This window comes from Rhinolophus sinicus, linkage group LG05 (assembly GCF_036562045.2).
Source record: "Rhinolophus sinicus isolate RSC01 linkage group LG05, ASM3656204v1, whole genome shotgun sequence".
Lineage (NCBI taxonomy): Eukaryota > Metazoa > Chordata > Mammalia > Chiroptera > Rhinolophidae > Rhinolophus > Rhinolophus sinicus.
In genome coordinates, this window is record NC_133755.1 from 15,073,271 (window position 1) to 15,091,543 (window position 18,273).

Consider the following 18,273-nt stretch of genomic DNA (forward strand, 5'->3'; position numbering starts at 1 on the left):
AGCAGGATCCTATAACGTAAGATGCAGGAAAAGAACAAAGACTTGCAGAACACTTAAGGTGAGAGAAAAAAATAAGCCGCGGGGGAGGAATGCCCATTGCAGAAGCCTGTTTGTATGCTCTGACCCACCGGATAATAGGATTACATACTTCTCGCCACCACCGCCAATAGGCTCGGTGCCAGCCCCAGTCTGAGCAGTGTGATGGCGGGACGTCCGTCCTTCCTCTCCCACTCCACGTCCTTCACTGCAGCCACAGCTCACTTTTTGGGATCCGATATCCCCAGGGACTCAGCTTTCTGATTTTGTAGAGCCTCTAGGAAGAGGTTACATTTTAAGCCTAAATTTTCAGTGTCTGCACTCAAGTGTGACTTTACCCATTTATTGATTCAAGAAGCCCAGACTGAAGACTCAGGACATGCATTTCTGTGGGCAGTTCGGAGGGGTCGGCCTCACTGGGGCCTGATCTTTGGAAATTCACCCAGAGCCCTCTGTTTGCTTCCTGGGGTGCTGTCTGTCTGTCTGTCCACCTGTCTGTCAGACTGCTACTGTCGGCTCCCCAGCTGGGGTCTGGGCCGAGCCCCCTATGGCCTGAGGCTGAGCAGAGGGAGTAGCGAGTGGCAGGCACCAGGGAAGCTGTGTGACTGGCGTCTGTCCCTGTCTCTGTTGCTATGTAATTAACCACCCCAAACAACCATCTTATGCTCATGGAGTCTGTGGGTCAGGGTTTTAGGTGGGGCACCGCGGAGAGAGCTTGTCTGCAATGTCTGGGACCTCGGCTGGGTGATAACACTGCGGGGGCATCTGCTCGCACATGGCTGGTGTGGATGCTGCTGTGGACGGGACCTCTGCTGGGGCCGTCTGCTGGAACACCTGCATGCATCCTCTCCTCTGGGCCTGGGCTTCTGCACAGTATGGTGGCCTCAGATGGGGTGGATTTCTTACATCGAAGCTCAGGACTAGGGGAAGAGGGTGTCCCAACTCACTGGTGGAAGCCACCTCAGAAGTTATGCCTTGTCACTTTTGCTCCATTCTCTCAGTTACAAGAGAACCACAAGTCCGCCTGGATTCCAGAGGAGGGAAATTAGACTCTGCCTTTTGATGGAGGAGGAATGGGGTTCTGAGAGAGCATGAGATTACAGCCTTCCACAGCATCCCTGCTACAGGTCCCTCCATTCTGCAGACAAAAACCCGAAGCCTTCACATGGTGCCTCGTGAGTCTGATCTGAGCAGATTCCACAGCCCTGACCACCTTTGAGGTTCCCACCACGGGTTCCCATGGCCCATGAATTTAATACAAGCAATTCGGTAAACCAGTTCCCAGTGACAATGACTGTTTGTGGGAACATTTAACATAAAACACAGCCTAGCACAGCAAAAGGCAGCTTACATGGAACAATCAAAGCAGAGACTCAGCTCGACTGCTGCTTCCAGGGCTGGCTCTGCCACTTACAGTGTGCCCTTGGCCAAGTTACTGAAGCTCTCTGTGCCTCTGTTCCCTCATCTATAAAATAGGGATGATAAAAATGGTACCTCCTGCATTAGTCCGCCCAGGCTGCCAGAATAAAATACCATAGGCTGGGTGGCTGAAACAAGAGAAAATTCTTTTCTTATAGTTCTGGAGGCTGGACATCCAAGATCAAGGTCAGGGTGCCGGCCTGGCCAGTTCCTGCTGAGAGCCCTCTTCTTGGCTTGCACGCAGATGCCCCTTCTCACTGTGTCGTCATGTGGCAGCCTCCCTGGTAGCTGCGTGGTGTCTCTTCTTATAAGGATCCTATTCCCATCATCTCGTTTCCTGCGGCTTCTCCCTCATGACCTCATCGAAACCTAATCACCTGCCAAAGGCCCCACCTCCAAATATCATCCCATTGGGAGCTGGGGCTTCAACATATGAATTTAGGGGAGGAACCAATTCAGCACACTGAGAACACCTCCTTGTGGGATTTCCATGAGGATCGAATGATTTACGCTTCGGGAACATGCCTAGAACGGTGCTTGGCCTATAGTAACCACTGTACCATCAAATGAAAAAACCTAGAGAAGAGCCCAGGGCAGGAAGCAGCTGCTCTGAGCGTCCGGGAGCACTGTGGCTGTGGAGTCTTAGGGACTCAGGGAAATTTGCCTCCGCATTGCAAGGACTCGCATCTTTGATGAGAATGGCAAATTACACCCAAGTGAGCTGGGAAGTGCTGTGTGGGGCGATGGGCTCGCTGCCAAGTGCAGGGTCTTGCATTCGATTGCAGTGTGGAGACTTTCCTCTCCCTCATCTTTGCATGTGTGTGTGCATGTGTGCGTTTTTAAAGTTCGTAACTTATTCTTGTCAATGAATTTGGGAGAGTGAGGGGAAGAGCTGAAGATGTCTTTAATTAAATATTGCCACTCCTTCCTCCTTAAGGGCATTTCCAGTCAATAAGGGGGAGGAGAACTCTCTCTCGAGAAGGCCTTGCAAGTGAAATAATGCAAACTACTGAATGTAGAAAACTTCTCTAGCCCAAATCCTTCCTTCGGTGGTGATTTAATATGTGCACAGTACGATACAGAACTACAAAGCAGCTTGGGAAAGAGTCTCAGCCCTAAGAATCATATAGTATGAAAACTCAAATAATCCCACACAAGAGAAAAACACAGCACAGCCTGAGGTGGGCCCCTGCACACTGGCGTGCTCCACCCCCTGTGACCCAGGGGCTGTGGGAATCCCCGAAGAGCCTACCGGGGCTGCTTTTGACTGCCGAATTTTATTCACTGTTTTTTCATTACTTCTGATGAGCCTGGCAATGAGCTCTTATCAGTGTATTGTGGCGAGTACAAGTCAATTAATTTCTTTTAAATAACTTCAACTGAAATCCTATTTGATTTATATTCTTCAAAAATGATTTCCATTCCATTCCTTCCTGAGATTATAGTCCCCGCTGAGTTAATCACACAGGCTACACAGTCACCCATACCCCAGGGAGAAAACAGGATCAAGGAGAGAGGGAAATGAGAAGAAGGTGGATCTGAGAGCATTCTAAAGACTCTCTATCCATGCGCTGGGGGCCGTGCGCTGGGTGACAGGACAGCTCGTTTAAATTTTGCCTGCAGAAAGACTTCTGTCTGGTCTTGGTGGTGACAGGTGACTTGAGAAACACACAAGATGTCCAGAAGGTGGAGTCCTTACCAAAAAGCATGGTCGGTGGCCACTGTGGCTGCTGAGGTTTGATGACAAACCACTCCCTCGTCTGGTACAGAGTTTACTGTAGTTTCTGGAGCTGGTGTCCCAAGAGTCTCTCCCTTAGCTCGGCCTCAGCTGTGCGCACCTGAGCTTTATACGACTTGCTGTGTGGGGCCATCCCAGGCACGGTGGGGGTGACCGTGGGCTGTCACCACGAGCAGAGCTCCAACAGGCTTTGCTGCCAATCTGCCCATCTCCCAAACAGAAGCAGGCACAGTAGACGTGCCACCTTCCTGAGGATCTGCCCACAGGGCCTCTGTTTGTCACCCGCTGGGCCTTCCAGGGGATAATGCCTGGCTTATGTAGCAAGCAGGGATGGCAATCACACCCTCTCAGAGGAGGCAGAGTAAGCTGGGTGGCATCTGGCCATGGAGAGCAGAGCTTAGTGACGGCTGATGACAGTGATGAGAGGTTGGAGCTCCAGGGGGGAGGGTGCTCTGGCTGAATCCCAAGGCCGGGCAGGTGTGGGGCTGGTGAGAGATGCCTTCTCGAGTCATCTTCTACCCCGAAGGCAGGCTGCCGAGTCAGCCCTGGCAGGCTACTGGGGACAGCAGGTCATCACCCTGGGGTAGTAATAGCCAGTGAAGAATTCAGGGCAGTTAAAAAGTTTGGCAAAAAATGAGTTTGGAGAAAAAAATATATCTATGTATTTGCAAAATCTCTGGATGCTGTGTTAGTTTGCTAGGGCTGCTGTAATAAAGTAGCACAAAGCAGGGGGCTTAAACAATGGCACTTCATTTTCTCACAGTTCTAGAGGCTGGAAGTCAGAGACGAAGGTGTTGACAGGATTGGTTCCTCCTGAGGGCTGTGAGAGAGGCTGTGTTCCAGGGATGGCCAGTTTCTCTCTGGGCCTTCTCATCGTCTTCCCTCCACATCTGTCTGTGTCCACACTTCCTCTTCTTAGAAGGACACCAGTTGTATTGGATTAGGGTCCGCCTTCATGACCTCAGTTTAATTTAATCACCTTTGCAAAGACCCTCCCTCCAAATGGGCTTACCTTCTGAATCAATGAGTTAGAACTTCAACGTATGCGTTGGTGGGTGGGGTGGGGAACACAGTTCCAACCGTACGATGATGTCCAGTGTTTTCCAAAACGTGAACCTCAGATGCACGTAGAGCACTTGACTAAAAATGTGAATTTCTGAGTGTCACACCAGATACACTGAATCAAAACCTTGCGGGGGGTGGCTCTGGATTTGGCATTTAAATAAATGAAATGGGCTCCCCAGGTAATTCTGGTCCCCTCTGAACTTCTGGGCAGGGTGGGGGGCGGGGAGAGACGGGTGTAGCCATGGGGATGACAGAGTTCCTTAGTCTGAGCAAAAAGACCTATGTGAGACAAGCAGAGCGATTATAATGCAGTATTTTATCAAGTGACCAACGGGACAGCACAGACCCAGGTACCGTGGTACCTCAGAAGGAAGGAGGTTCCCATGAAGTGGGGGTGTTGGAGAAGCAGACGCAGAGGGCGATGTTTCTCACACCTACCTCTGCCCAGAACTGATTCAAGGCCCAGGATTAGAAATACATGACGACGGGGATGCTGGAAGGTGTGAGGCTCTCTCTATACATATATTGATGTACAAAAACGTATCTCAGTGTTAAGAATCTCTCTGAGCAGTGTATTGCTTTTGTCTCTATCAAAAAGCAAGTTTTTTTTGTTTTGTTTTGTTTTTGTTTTTTTTCTGGAATTCCTGTTGGCTCTCTTGGGATGTGACACTGGTGTCTGACACATTGACACTCAGCAAACGTCTGCTGACTTCAAGGCTTTGAACATTCTGTGTGGTTTGGGGCTGTGGTGGCTTTATCTCTCGGGGGGAAGCGTGTGGCCGACGCGTGTGGCTGGCGGGGAGATTCAGCCCGCGAATAAGACAATGGGTTTGGGCGTTACTGGCGACCTGTGATTCCAGCAGGTGAGTGTTGATGTTATTGTTTTAAGTGACACTCGTCCCACCTGTCTTTCTATACACATATTGATCCCGGCCAAGGAAGATTTGACAGGCGAGCATGTGGAAAGAAGTATATGAGGCCTCTCAGTGAAAAAGAACGTTCGTGAAAATGGCAGGAATCATAGTGGGTCCTGTGGACTTTGAAACTGTGTTCACACTTACCGGCTGGGTGACCTTGGCAAGTTACCTTCTTTCGCTGTGCCTCTGTTTCCTCATCTATAAGACAGGGAGAATAATAATACCTTTGGCATAGTTTTGTGATGCACATTAACTAAGTTAATTATGCAAGGAGTTTGGAAAAGTGCCTGGAATATAAGTATGCAATAAATGGTAGAGATCAATATATTTTTTCCACCTGGGTGATACTCTGGGAATTTGCTTCAAACAAGATAATGTGGCTGTTCTCTAGGGGCTAGGTAGTCACTAACAAATCCATTTGCCGTATTGTGATCTGTATAGCTCAGTGATTTTTCTGTTCTCTGCTCCAAGCTAAGGCAAGAGAGCTTTGCCTCCAGGACTGAAATGAAGCCTCAACCAGCAGGGTTGTGGCCTTCCTGCAAAGGACAGGGCCGTGGGCTGTGTGTGTGTGTGTGTGTGTGTGTGTGTGTGTGTGTGTGTACATACACGTGACTCTGTACTCCTTCAATCCCGAGGGGCCTGCGTGTTGTTTAAAGGGTGTTTCTTCTGGCTCCTGGAGGTTCAAGGAGTGTCCGATGCACACGATTCATTCTGCCTCAGTTTCCCTTAGAACCAAGTCGCTGTGCACAGGCCGTGGAGTACGGCCAAGGTGGCTTGGTGCAGTCCACTGTCACTCACCCTTGGCTGGGGCTGCATGTGTGACAGTCCCATGAGAGGAGAGGGCAACATCCCTGCCCTCCTAGGAATAGCACGCTTCTTCTCAAATGTCCCCACTGTCACACTGTCTTGGAGTGAGTTCTTCCTGTGCGTATACTTTAAAATCATGGTGAAATGTTGAATTCAAGGAGAGAAGGAAAAGGCCAAAGAGGCAGAACTCATGGACTCCTATTTGGGGATTAATTCTCTAATCCAATTTTTGGGGTGCAAACAATCTTATAGAAACCCACTAGAGATGATTAATAAAAGCAGAGCTCCCTGAAATTCCCACATGGAATCCGAGGATGTCTCCAAACCCACCTGGAAAACTCCTGCTCTGACGTGGGCGTCCTCCTTGCTTCCTAAGCCTGTTGCCTGCTGCCGGCCTCTGGTCCTGCAGCACCTTCCCTGCAGAGTGGACGGGACAGCATCTGGGAGGGAAGGGACCTCTCCTGCCAGAATTGGGCCAGTTTCCTTTTGCATAGTCACTGCAGACCTGTTGGCTCAAATGCACTGTTTGAACTTGACTTTTCTGCACTCTCCCTGTATCTGACTACCAGCACTCACTGAGACCTGAGCAGGAAAATTGAACAGCTTGATATGTTAATCCAGACTGTCCCTTGGCCAACACTGGTTCCTATTCTCCTTCTCCCTCCCACGTCACTCAAGGGACAGGAGGACAGTGGGAGGGACCAGAAGTGCTGGACATCAGGAAGTGAGGAAGAGCCACAGGTAGGACCCACTGTGGATGGATGGGCTTTGTCAGGGAAGCTTATCAGCCCCGAGTCCCTCTGCCTTTAGACTCGCACATCAGCCTCCAGCCACCCCAATTCTTCTATTATTATTTTAACACCACTTTGGCCCTATTTTTAAAATCTGCTGCGCTTGGGCAATTTTTTCTGACGTCAGCTGACTGCCGGCAACTGCTTAAAAACAAGAATAACCAAATCTTCTAAGGAGTAATGCTGAACCTGCTTCAAACGCAATAAATCACAAAAACCATTGTTTACGATAAGTGGTATCTGATTGCTGTTAGAACCTGTGTTTATTGCTTTTGTGCATTACAGTCTCTTGTAATTTGGACAGCCAGAAATTGTATTCCTTTCTGCAGCATGTAGGAAGGGTTTGTAAGGAGGGAGGCGTCTGTAATTATGCTGCCAGGGAGTGGGGTTGGAGAGCCTCCGAAGAGCATGAAATGCAATTGCCTGTTTCTCATCCAAGGAGCTGTGCATCAGGCTTCCTACTTTTCCAGTTCTTGGGACCCTCCAGGCTCCTTTTGACACCTGGGCAGAGGGGGACAAGCAGGAGAGGCCTTGGTACCACAGTGACCCAGATCGGAGAGCCTCCGGGAGGGAGCAGAGCGTGGAGTAGGTGGGCAGCCGTAGCCCCAAAGGGAAGTGGGCAGATGGTTTTCCCTGGAAATTTCCTTAGATGCCCCTGCAGGCCGCTTGCCTCTGTCTCCCCACCTGACAAGTGCCCCCTCAGCTGTGTTGATGAGGGCTGACTGCAGGGATCCAAGAACAGCGAAGGCAGTATTCCTGGTGCCTCTGTCTGCAAAATTGGAGCAGCTACTTAGCCACAGAGCCTGGATCTTGACACATAAGGTGTATCGTCATCGTTAATCAATGAATCACCAGTTTTGCTTGATTTCTTTGGGGCAGTGTTAAAAAGAGGGCCTGTGATCTGGGGCGTGGTGGGTAAGCCCCCATTCTCAAAACTCAAACATCAGGACTCAGGGAAGGGCGTCAAGTTTCTTTTTCATTGAATTAGACCACACTCCATCTGCCCTCACTGTGTTTGCTTCCCCGACCTGGAAGGCTCCTTCCCGCCTAATTCATCTGGGTGGGACCCACCCAGCCTTCACGTTCCTCTGCTTCCATCAGAGTCACCCCTGAACTCGCTCCTCCTCCAATGTCCTCAATTTCAGTAGGATTTCACCACCATCCCCCAGTCTCTCCAGCCTAAAAGCTGACATTCATCCTAGACACCTCTTTCCCTCCCCTCACCCCCCAGTGCTAGCTCAGCACACAGAAGGTGCTCGTTAATGAACTCTATGGCCAGTCAACTGCCAAGTCTTATCAAAACTGCCTCCTCACCGTTTTCTCTACATCATCCCCCTTCCCCACCCCTGCCATCACTGCCCTGGCGTGGTCCCTTAGCTGTTCTCGACTGGACGCCCTGCCAGACCCCCGGCACTCTGGGACCTGGTGTGAGGGGCCATAGCTCGGTCTCTGGCACCCCCACCTCATTGCTGCCATTCCCCCGTCGCCTGTTTTGCTCCATTTATCCCAACTCCCTCTCAGTTCCGGAACACACCTGACAACTTCCTGCCTCTGTCTTCATTACTAGGGTGGTTTTCTCTGCCTAAAATGTCCTTTGCCCCTTCTTCGCCTGCCTTCCCTGCTTTGGAGACAGCTCAGGCACCACAGCCTCACAGGAGCCTTTCGCAACTATGGCGTTGGGCCTTGGAGGCCCCCGTCTCTGCTCCCACATCTCCCTGTGTTTTTCCCTGTGATTGCTTTTATCACAATTATAATAAACTGCAAGTGCCTCCCCTTCATGGCAGGAACACTGTGCTGTGAGTCGTAATGTCCCCAGCACCTAGCACCCCCGGCCCACGGAAGGTGCTCCATAAACCTGGGTCTACAGAGAACTTGCACTAATGCTCAGAGAGCACGTAGAGGGCAGAGTTCAGTTAAGTACCGAACTGTGCACAACTGTGTGTTAGAGCAAGTGCATACACGGCTCGCCAAGAAGCCACACCTCTGCACAGCAGAGACACCAAGGACCCTGCACAGCCCGTGGGTCAGTCCATCCTGTCTCCCCTGAGGCCCAGCACTCACCCAGGACAGGACTCGGCCTGAGAAGTCCCAGCTCTGGATCTCCCTCCATGGAGGCTCTGTGAGCCAGTGAGTGAGCGAGCCCTGGAGAAGCCTGGCCCCACGCGGTGACTGATATTTATCTCCCACAAAGGATGGCACTAGTCAGGCGTGCTTTACTGAAGAGGTAAATGATCGGTCTTGATTCGCAGGCTATGAGTTCTGGTCTGAGTGCCCAAGCCCGGGCCTTAAGAAACACAGAGCTGGATGGCAGGGTTCCCTGGGGCCCCTAGTGCTTAGAAGGACTCTCTGAGGCTCCTGGACTTGACCTTCAGGGTAACATATGGATCCCTCCTGCCCTGCCAAGCCTGGCCATCAGAGGAAGCGGGGAGAGAAGGCAAGGCAGGGCCCCACTTCCAGAAGACCCTCGCTTCTGGGGCTGTGGGCATCTACCTACTGGGCTGACTGGGAGCAGCTGGTCAGACAGCCCCCTGCATGCAGCCCAGCAGTTGCATTTGTCAAGGCCAAGCATCAGTTTCAAGATTAGTTCGTAACAACAAACCTCCCATTATTCTCTCTCTCTCTCTCTCTCTCTCTCTCTCTCTCTCTCTCTCTCTCTCTCTCTCTCTCTCTCTCTCTCTCTCTCTCTCACACACACACACACACACACACACACACACACACACTCGAGAATGCTAAAGAAGCAAAGCGGACCTGTTCCCTCTCTTCCTCCTCCCGCCTCCCCCCGCAGACCCTCCGGGGTGATGTACATAATTTGGGCTTTTGTGCTACTGCTCAGCAAGCTGGATTATGACATCGGCCTCTGTGGTCTTGCCAGGGAGCCCCATGACCATTGGTGGCTTTGTCTCTACGGAGAACTCATACAGTCTGACTTACAAACAGCTGATTTCCTGGCAAACTTTTTGGAACTTGAGCTGCTCACAGTGAGGGCCTGAGAAGTGGACCCTCAGGCGAGTTGGCCAGTTAGCAAATCGGCGGGGGCCCTGGTCTGGTCTCGGCCCCGGGGAGGCCAGGGAGGACTTAGTGTGCAGGACCCCTGCTTCCAAAGCCTGCAGGGTCTGGTCTGGGGTGTCCTGGGTACAGAACCAAGTCTCCCTCCCTACGTGTATCCACGCTTATGGCTCTGAAGTGGACAGAGGGGTGTTAGGGAGGGGGAGGCAGAGGGGCTGGGGCAGGCTGGTGTCTGATGTGCCCTGTTGTCACACAGAGAGTGCAGGGCTGGCCCCTGTGTCAGTTGCCCAGCAGAGCTGAGGCCACAAAGTCCACAGGGAGGAAGCAAGCAGGGAGCAGACTGCTGGGTGAGCTTCTACGTGCCATGGCCTGGGCAAGGCCCAGGAGTCCCCCTTCTAAGTCTCTCTCTTCTGGCCGAGGGGCCTGCTATCTGCAGACTTCTTTTTTCTTTAAACTTAGAAACATAGCAATTTGACAGAAAAAAAATTTAAATCCAATTAATATATTTGAAATTATCGGCCTTTCCAAATTCATCTCCCGCCTTTTCAATGTGCAGACACAGAGTGGATACTGGACTCTCGTGGTTCTCGTTTCTCTCCCAATGGGATGCTACTACCGTGTCTCCATGTGTTGAGAGTCCGTACCAGGGGCTCGATGGCTACTCGAGGGGCCCTGTTTCCAGGACTGAGTTTGCTCACCAGCTCCCACCCTGAGAAAAGCACTTTAGTGCAACACCTCCTTCCCTCAGATATACTTGGCTTTGCATTCTTTGAGCTTTTGTGAGGTTAAGGCTATGGAAGAGCAAAGTAGGTGTTTTGCTTTCCCTCAGACTGTTAGGTTCAAATCCTGACTCTCTCAGCTACTACATGGACAAGTCATTTTTTACCTCTGTGCCTCAGTTTATTTATGTATAAAATGGGTGTGATACGAATACCTGTCTCAGAGGATTAATGTGAGGAGTAAATGAGAGAATGTGTGGCTCCTAATAAAGATGCAGTAAAGGGTAGGATAGAAATTGTAATTATGGTAAATACTACTGCTATTCATATGACTGTTGCTACTAGTACTATTATTATTATTATTGTGGGGAAGCAGACGGGTTCAGTGGGCTGGGGGCTTATTTCCCTGGCATACCTGGAGCTTTCAAGAACGTCCAATTAACTACTGCAGGCTCCAGCCTCAGGCCAGAAGCTCCTTGCCCCAGCCCCTCAGTCGTGGGTCTCGAATGAAGGCGACCTCAGAGGTGGCCTATGACGCCTTTTCTCATAGCACCTTGACTCTTTAAGATTTGCATAAAATGCTCAGGGGGGTTTCACTTTGACATATTTCTCTCACTCAACCACCTCGTTGAGGGTGAGGTAGGCCTCAAGGGAGAGATGAGCGTCTGGCTGTCTGGACCACCAGGACCAGAAATCAGGAAGCACTTCCTTCCTCCAGGAGATATTCTGGGTACTCCAAGACCTTCTCTCTGTCTGATGAGCCCCACTTTCCTGATTTGGGCTTATATTTCTGCTATTTCCTTGGCCTGGAAAGTCAACCTCAGAAATCCTGCTGAGGTCCAGGCAGACCTCATGTTTCCCAGGAAACCTCTGTGTGTGTCCTCCGTCCCGAGTGGGCTCCCTCAGGCCCAGTCCCCAGCGCAGCCCTCCTGGGGTGGCATGCTCCACACCTTACCATCCTCTGGCCTGTGGCGGTGCCTGGCACACCTCTTAGCCCCTCACTGGGCACCGTCTGTTCTCATCTCTCACTCCCCACTTGGGCCCAGCCCAGAGCTACCCACCCAGCCCATGCCCCTGTCCTGGGCCCTGGGCCGTCACCTGCCCTCTGCAGTCACCCACAGCTCTGACCCTTTCTTCTCCTACCCCCATATCATGAATCCGGTGACCATCTCCCAAGAGAGTATATCTGAGTGGTGTGTGGAGCCGTAACTCCCAGACCAAGTCCTAAAACAACCAAAGTATCCCATCCCCTTTGAGCACTCAGCATTGCTGTTTTATATTAGTAACTCCGGGTGGCAGGGAAACAGCCTGGTCTGTGAGCCTAGCAAGGGCCACTGCTGCCAGGCAGCGTGTGGAGAAGGAGCTTGTCTCCGGGAGTCCTGCACACAGTACCCTAAGATGCACTTTCTGGGCCCAGGGCTGTCTTGAAGCTCCATGGCAACCTGTGCTCAGAGGCTCCAATAGAACCTGCAGCCGTCAGGCAGGGATGGGCCTCCCTGGGTACACCGACCCTGTGCCATGCCCTCTGCTGCTGTCAGGCCTGACCGTCCACTCCCAGCCCTCCACCCAGGACACTTTTTTCAGCCAGCTTCAGCTCTCACCTCCCCAGCTTTTGAGATCCCAGGGCCTCTGCCCCCCTTCCTCCTCCTCCTGGGCATTCTCACCTGCTGGCTCAGCCGGGAATATGCCTTCTGTGGTGTCTGTTAACTCCCTACAGGCCAGTGTGCCATGGCCTCTGGACAGCTGCTGCGGCCCCCAGCCAGCCCAGGCCAGCCCCACAGCAGGACCGGGCTTGGGCCCAGGACTGGAGTGTCACCCTCCCTAAGGGCTGTTAGCAGAGGGGTGTCAACACTTTTGAGTATTGCCTGCCTGGGAGCAAAGCCAGGTAAGGGAGACTCAGGGGGAGCAGGATGGGGCTAAAGTCATCCCCATCTTGTTGTAGGGGCTCAGTGGCCACTTGAGGGGAGGGCAAGGCCTCCATCAGACAGACTCCAGCCCAGGCAGGGCCAGTCCCCTTGAAATGGGGAACTGGGTGGGGGTGTGCGCTGTGTTGATTTTCTCACACTTGCCCGCTGCAGTTTCACGTGATCCAGGGCAAGTGCCTTCACCTTCCAGAACCTCAGTTTCCTAATCTGTGCAATGGGAGGTCTAGAGGGACAGAAGCCTGCAGGAGCCTTTCAGTCTGGCCTTCTGTGACTCATTGAATACTTACAACAAAAACATGGGCTTGGAGCTGGGCAATGGAGAGGGGAACAAAGCACGCCTTGTTTGCTTGTGTTGGAATCAAGGGGTGGACTCGCTGGGATTTCCCACCGTTTACTGGAGGTCAAGGCCAGGGCACTGCCCTGACTCCTGTTTCCTCGGTTCTGAGACCATGAGACCAGTAGAATTCACTGGGAATGGGAGATGGCAGGGATTAATTACACAAGTCTTTTCTTTCAGTGGACTTGGTACGAGTACACACCTCGACTCTGTAGGGAGATACGAACTTCTCTCCTGCAGCGTATGAAAGTTTCCCATGCTTTAAGGTCACTTTTTCATATTTTTTTTTCCTCAGGATAACACAAATCTTTATTATAAATATTTCTGTATTTTAGCAAATGAACCATACCCAGTAATGAGATCCCCAAATAAAGTTCAATTCATTTTCATCTTTTTTTCCTCCCTAAATATTATTGCTGGAAATGTTACATTATCATAAACCAGGGTTCAGGCTGCAGATAGGGTTTTAACAACTGTCATTTTTCTCTGGGTACAAATCCTGATTACTACCCACATTTTACAAAGACCCATCTCCCTCACTCCAGTGTTTTCTTTGTACGTATTGTTCTTTGCTGGATACACAATTCAAATGATGAGAGTTAGGAGAGTTTATGATGGAGCGTTCCTGTGGCCTCTGTCCCTCTTCCCTGTGGCCTCTGTCCCTCTTCCCTGCCAGCCGTCTGGCACAGGGAGCCTGAGGCAGGGGTGTGTGTAAGGGTAATGTGGGAGGGGGCTGATGCAGGGGCTCCTTTGGCAATCCTTTCCCAGTTCTGGAGAAGGCTCTGGCCCGAGTCCCCCTGGCTGGGCCCTAGCGGCAGGAGGAAAGATAGTGGGCTCCTACATGGCACCCGTGGTGGTGAAATTCATGTTTTGGAAGTTTCCACGTAGACTTCCTTCCCCTCAACCATGTCGCAAACCACGAGCAGGACCGATACTCTGGCTTTACAAAGGGGGGTTCAAAGGCCTTTTCCCTGGTTCACTAAAGCTGCATGTGTACACTGCCCTCCAGGCCTGTGTGTGGACATCAGGGCCAGCGGGACAGTCAGGCCCAGGCCCAGTGGCTGCTCCTTTCCACCTCCTCCCTGGTACCTGCAAACACCACCCTGTGGCCTTTCTGCAAAGCCCCTCCCTCATTTGCTCCCAGGCAGTGTATGGGTTAAGAAACTGGCTTTGGACCTGATAAATCTGTATTTGAATCCCACTTACGAGCTGGGTAACCTTAGGAAAGTGCGTTCGTGTCTGCGTAAGATCCTTCACCTGTAAAATGGAGTTTTGTAATAACTACGACCAAGTTGGGAGGATGGAATTAGGTAAAATGTGTCAAGCACTTTATCCAGTGCCTGGCACCCGTAGGTGTCCTGTAGGTCAGGGAGAACTGTGTCTATCTTCATTCCCACCCGTACTTCCTCTAGCTTCTCCTCTGGGTCTTCTTCTCCCTGTCACTGTTACGCCTGCCCTCCGACCCCCCGCAAAGCCCTAACTTTCTTTTATTTTAACTGTGTTGGGTAAATCGCCCATGCCTCTTTTCCATGGCACATTGGATGTAAGGGAACATCCTCTGCGTGACCAGGCATTGTCCACCAAGCACTTTACAGGCAGCCTCCTCCCACAGCTAAAAGTGGGAACTACTTATATCCCCATTTCCTAGGAGGAAACACAGGCTCCAAGAGTCCAAGCCAATCGTTCATAGACATACAGATAAGTGTCAGAGCTAGGACACAAGGCTCTGTTGAGTTTCAAAAGCTGCTCTCTTAACCAGTCTGTGGCCATTTATTATGCAGTGATGCCTGGAAGCCCAGGGGTTCCGTGGAGGAAATTAGGATGTTTGGCCCTGAACTAAATGACCAAACGTTGCGCTGTTTGCGGAGGTTGTGCTCCTGCTTTTCACGGTCATTCTCATCCATTAAACTTGCCGTGGTCATTGTCTTCCCTGAAGCCACAGCACCCACCTCCACCTTCTGTGGACCTGCTTGTTAGAATTGTGTGCAAAGGAAGTGTTCATAGGCTATAAACAAAGGTGCTGGGACTTTCCGAGGAGCAAAGAGCTTCTGCATTGTGATGCCATCGTGTTTGCTTGTTCTAAGGCTCTGTTTGATTGCTTCTTGACCTATAGCTGTGCTTGGGAGAAATGAACAATGTCTCTTCCTTATTTCTGGACAGATTGGAGATCTTTTGCAGTTTTTGAAATCTGATCAGAATAAAAAGAAAAATGCTGTTTTGCAAGGTTGGATAGTCATCCAAGTGGGGTAGGAAGGTGAGGCAGGCATTCCCACAGAGTGGGCTGGTTACCCCAAAGGGTCCCAAGGTCCTGGAGTGCAGGAGGAGAAACCAGAGGCCCAGGCCCTGGGGAGAGGGTTTGGTCTCTTCCAAACAGCCCTAAGTCTAGACCCCCAGGTTTTATTCCTGACTCCAGTGTCAGCTGTCTTTAGGTGGCATCAAGTCATCTACCATCTCTAGGGGCCAAGCTGCACATCTGTAAAATGGGCGTGTGGCAGTCCCCCCACAGCCCCAATTAGAGTAAACTCTACCCCTCAGGGGCAGCAAGTGCCATGCAGATGTGTGGACTTGTTGGATAGACTTGGCTTTGTGGTTGCCGTCATTACAATCCCCAAAGAGTTGACCCCATGGGCAGGTGTCAGAGCTGTCTCCGTGGAGCCTTAGAACCCGTGCACTTGCCCCTCAAGGTGGTTATGGACATTTGGTGAGGAGGGAGGATGCTTTCCAAAGCCTGAGGCCAGAGAGGGAGGGCAGAGGCATTCTGAACTGCCTGGCATTCAACTTTCACTGGTTCCTTTCCCAGCCCCGATTTGCATTTTGTTCAGCAAACTCCGAACTGGGAAAGCTTGCTGCCTGGGTGCCTGTGGGTAAGAAGAGCACAGCGCATCTGGGGTGGGCGGGGGCAGAGGGCCCACATTTCACAGGAGAGCAGAAAGGGGGCCTAAGTATTCTCCAGAGTGCGTTTTCGAATCCGTCTTATGATCCTCCCTCCATTCTAAAGCAAAGAACATAAATGCTAAACTATGGTTCTTGCCAGTGCTGATAAGGAAAACTAGTGAATGCTGGAGTCTCATTAAGAAAATCCTAAAATTTTAGTCTTATCACCACTGCAACATAATACAGTAAGTATGTTAATTCTAACCTCCCTCGGCTCCCCCGCCCCCTGAAATCCCTTTCAGCGAAGGCTGGCAGAATGAACTGCCACTCCTGCTACAGCCTGAAGTCCTGTCTGACTCGAATTTGTCCCCTTGCCTCAGCGTTATGGAGTGAATCTGCAATGTGAGTGGACAGGGCTTTGCCCCCTCACACTTCCAGCTGCCTCTGCAGTTTTTCAGTTCAACATCGTCTAAATCCCTACTGTGTGCAGGGTCCGGCAGCAGGAGCTGTGAAATGCCAGAGTCTAGCTGAGTTCATCTCTTTGCAAGAGCCAATGAGCTGAGACGGGAGCACTGATTTATAGGCCAAGCCTGCCAGCCGACCTTGTCCCCAGCAAAGACTCATTTCAACAGGCTTCTCGTCCAAGTGATTATTCGCTGTTTGTACCGCTTGCACTTGGCAACAATTCTACAATTCCTGTTAGCAAGAGGAAACGGGAACCTTGAAGTAAGTACTGATCTCGTAAAGAGATGATTCGTGGAGGAAGGCTTCTGCCTCTTTCGGGAGCTTGCCTGGACACCTCCAGCCCTGCTCTGTAATGATAATGAACTTTTTTACTAGCATGCTTTACCCGTCTAAATGCCTTCCCCATCGGGGGTATTTTTTCTCGCCATGACACCTCATGAGGTAGGTAGAGTTGACTCAAGTGCCAGAGAAGGGAGCTGGGGCCAGAGAGGTGAGATGACTGCTCAGTACTGCACTTGGGAGTGGCAGAGCCCGCCCAAAGCCAGTGCCCAGCTCCTCGTCTGCATCTCTTTCCACCACACTAAACCGTAAGCTGGCCGGCCGAGAGGGCAGAAGAGCTTGCCGTGACACAGGTGCCAGCGGGCCTGCTGGGCTCCATGCCGAAGCTGGTGCTCAGAGGGGCTGAGGACCCGGGAGATGCTGTGCTACCCGGACACACAGGAGGTGCCCCGGGGAGAAGCCGGGCCACGGCTGCCGAGTCACGGTGACAGATGTTCGCGGCTGACGGGTGGGTGCTCGTGCGTGTGCTTGTGCCAGGGTGGCTGTGCTGCTGGCAGGCCAGCGGGCCAGGCGTCACATGTCAGCAACATGATCTCGCACAGTGAGACTGAGGGGAAACGTGCCCGCCGGTATCTGTGGTCTTCAACTCGGAGGGGGGCTGGGGGCCGGTACAGGGGCGGGCAGTGTCAGGAACCTCTCTGGTTCTGTCTGTCCCCTTCCTTTGCTGGCCTTGCCAGCTTTTTCAGAATAAGCAGTGCTGGGTGTCCTTCCCAAGACCCCATAAGAAAGCCATGTTTAAAAGTCAGTTTCTGAAGGACTTTGCAGTGAGAGGAGCACATTTGGTACAAAAACGTTCCAGGAAAACAAAAGCCTCCCAGTTTCCAAGCTTCTCAGCAAAAGAAGTGGGAAGGCATTTTCAGAGGAAGGGGGTGGAAGGAAGGAGGCAATTTTTATTTCCTAGGGATCTTATTTGAAAGTAATTGTGTTCCCTATCATTTTTTTTCTTCAAACCCTCTCAGACTTTGGTTCTCAGCTGGGTGACGTAGAGATCTCCAAAATTTGCTGGCATTCTGGCCTGTAAGAATACACACTGTCACTTTTAATGACTGGGATTTGTTTTTAAAGGATTTCCCTGAGTCAGTCGAGCAGCCAGGTGCTGCCACAGTGCTGGTCCCGAGGAAGGGAGGCCAAGCTCATGACTTAGGGGGACCAGCAGCTAAGTATTCCGTCTAGACACGGAGGAGGGAGGAGAAAACCAGAGGAGACTGGGGCTCTGAGAACTGGAGAAGGCCCGGCCTGTGCCTGAATGAGAAGAACCCTCCCTTTGTTCCACTGCCCCCTGCTTGTCCCTGAGCCTGGCCCCACAGGAGGTCAGAGGAGACTTCTGGGGCTTGGCCTGGAGAATTCCTTTCTTTTCTTGCTTCCGCCTGCCATTTGGCTTCAGATCATGACATTTCTGTGAGATGCTGTCAGTGCCTTGGTTTGAGGATAATGTCTGTGTACCCAGGTCCCTTGGCCAAGAAGAAATGGTGCCTGGGGCCTGCTGGCATCTGCTCCTGCCCTGTGTCTCTTGCCCTTGCATATGACCAGCAAACGAGGGACAGTTCCTTCTCCCAGGCAGTAGGGCAGAGCTAAGCGGGAGGTGATGGGTTAGGCCTAGGACCCCAGTCCTGAACGTGAGTGTGAGGCTGTGACTCAGCTTCAGCCTGGCCCGGCAAGGGTAAGGTACAGACCCAGCATGGCTAGCCTCACTCCTCTGAAACTTAGTGATCAAATCACCACGAGCTCCAGCCCCTGCCCCGACCCAGAGGGGCGCCTGCAGAGCCAAGGCCCACCATCTATTTTTAGAAAGCTATCAGGTGCACAGGACGCCCAGTTGCCTTTTTCCACCT

At 51.6% G+C, this 18,273-nt stretch overlaps 1 protein-coding gene across 5 annotated transcripts in view; it reads left to right on the forward strand.

The window, feature by feature from the left end:
• Nucleotides 1-18,273, forward strand: part of KLHL29 (kelch like family member 29) — a 294,180-nt gene that overhangs the window by 105,891 nt on the left and 170,016 nt on the right. The window contains exon 1 of one of the 5 annotated variants that reach the window (XM_019757417.2): nt 16,034-16,363. The exons of 3 other annotated variants lie outside the window; for them this stretch is intronic. The gene's annotated coding sequence lies outside the window, so the exon portion shown is untranslated. Of the gene's footprint in view, nt 1-16,033; nt 16,364-16,440; nt 16,890-18,273 lie in introns of those variants that run through there. One more of the 5 variants, XM_019757575.2, reaches the window with a different exon arrangement.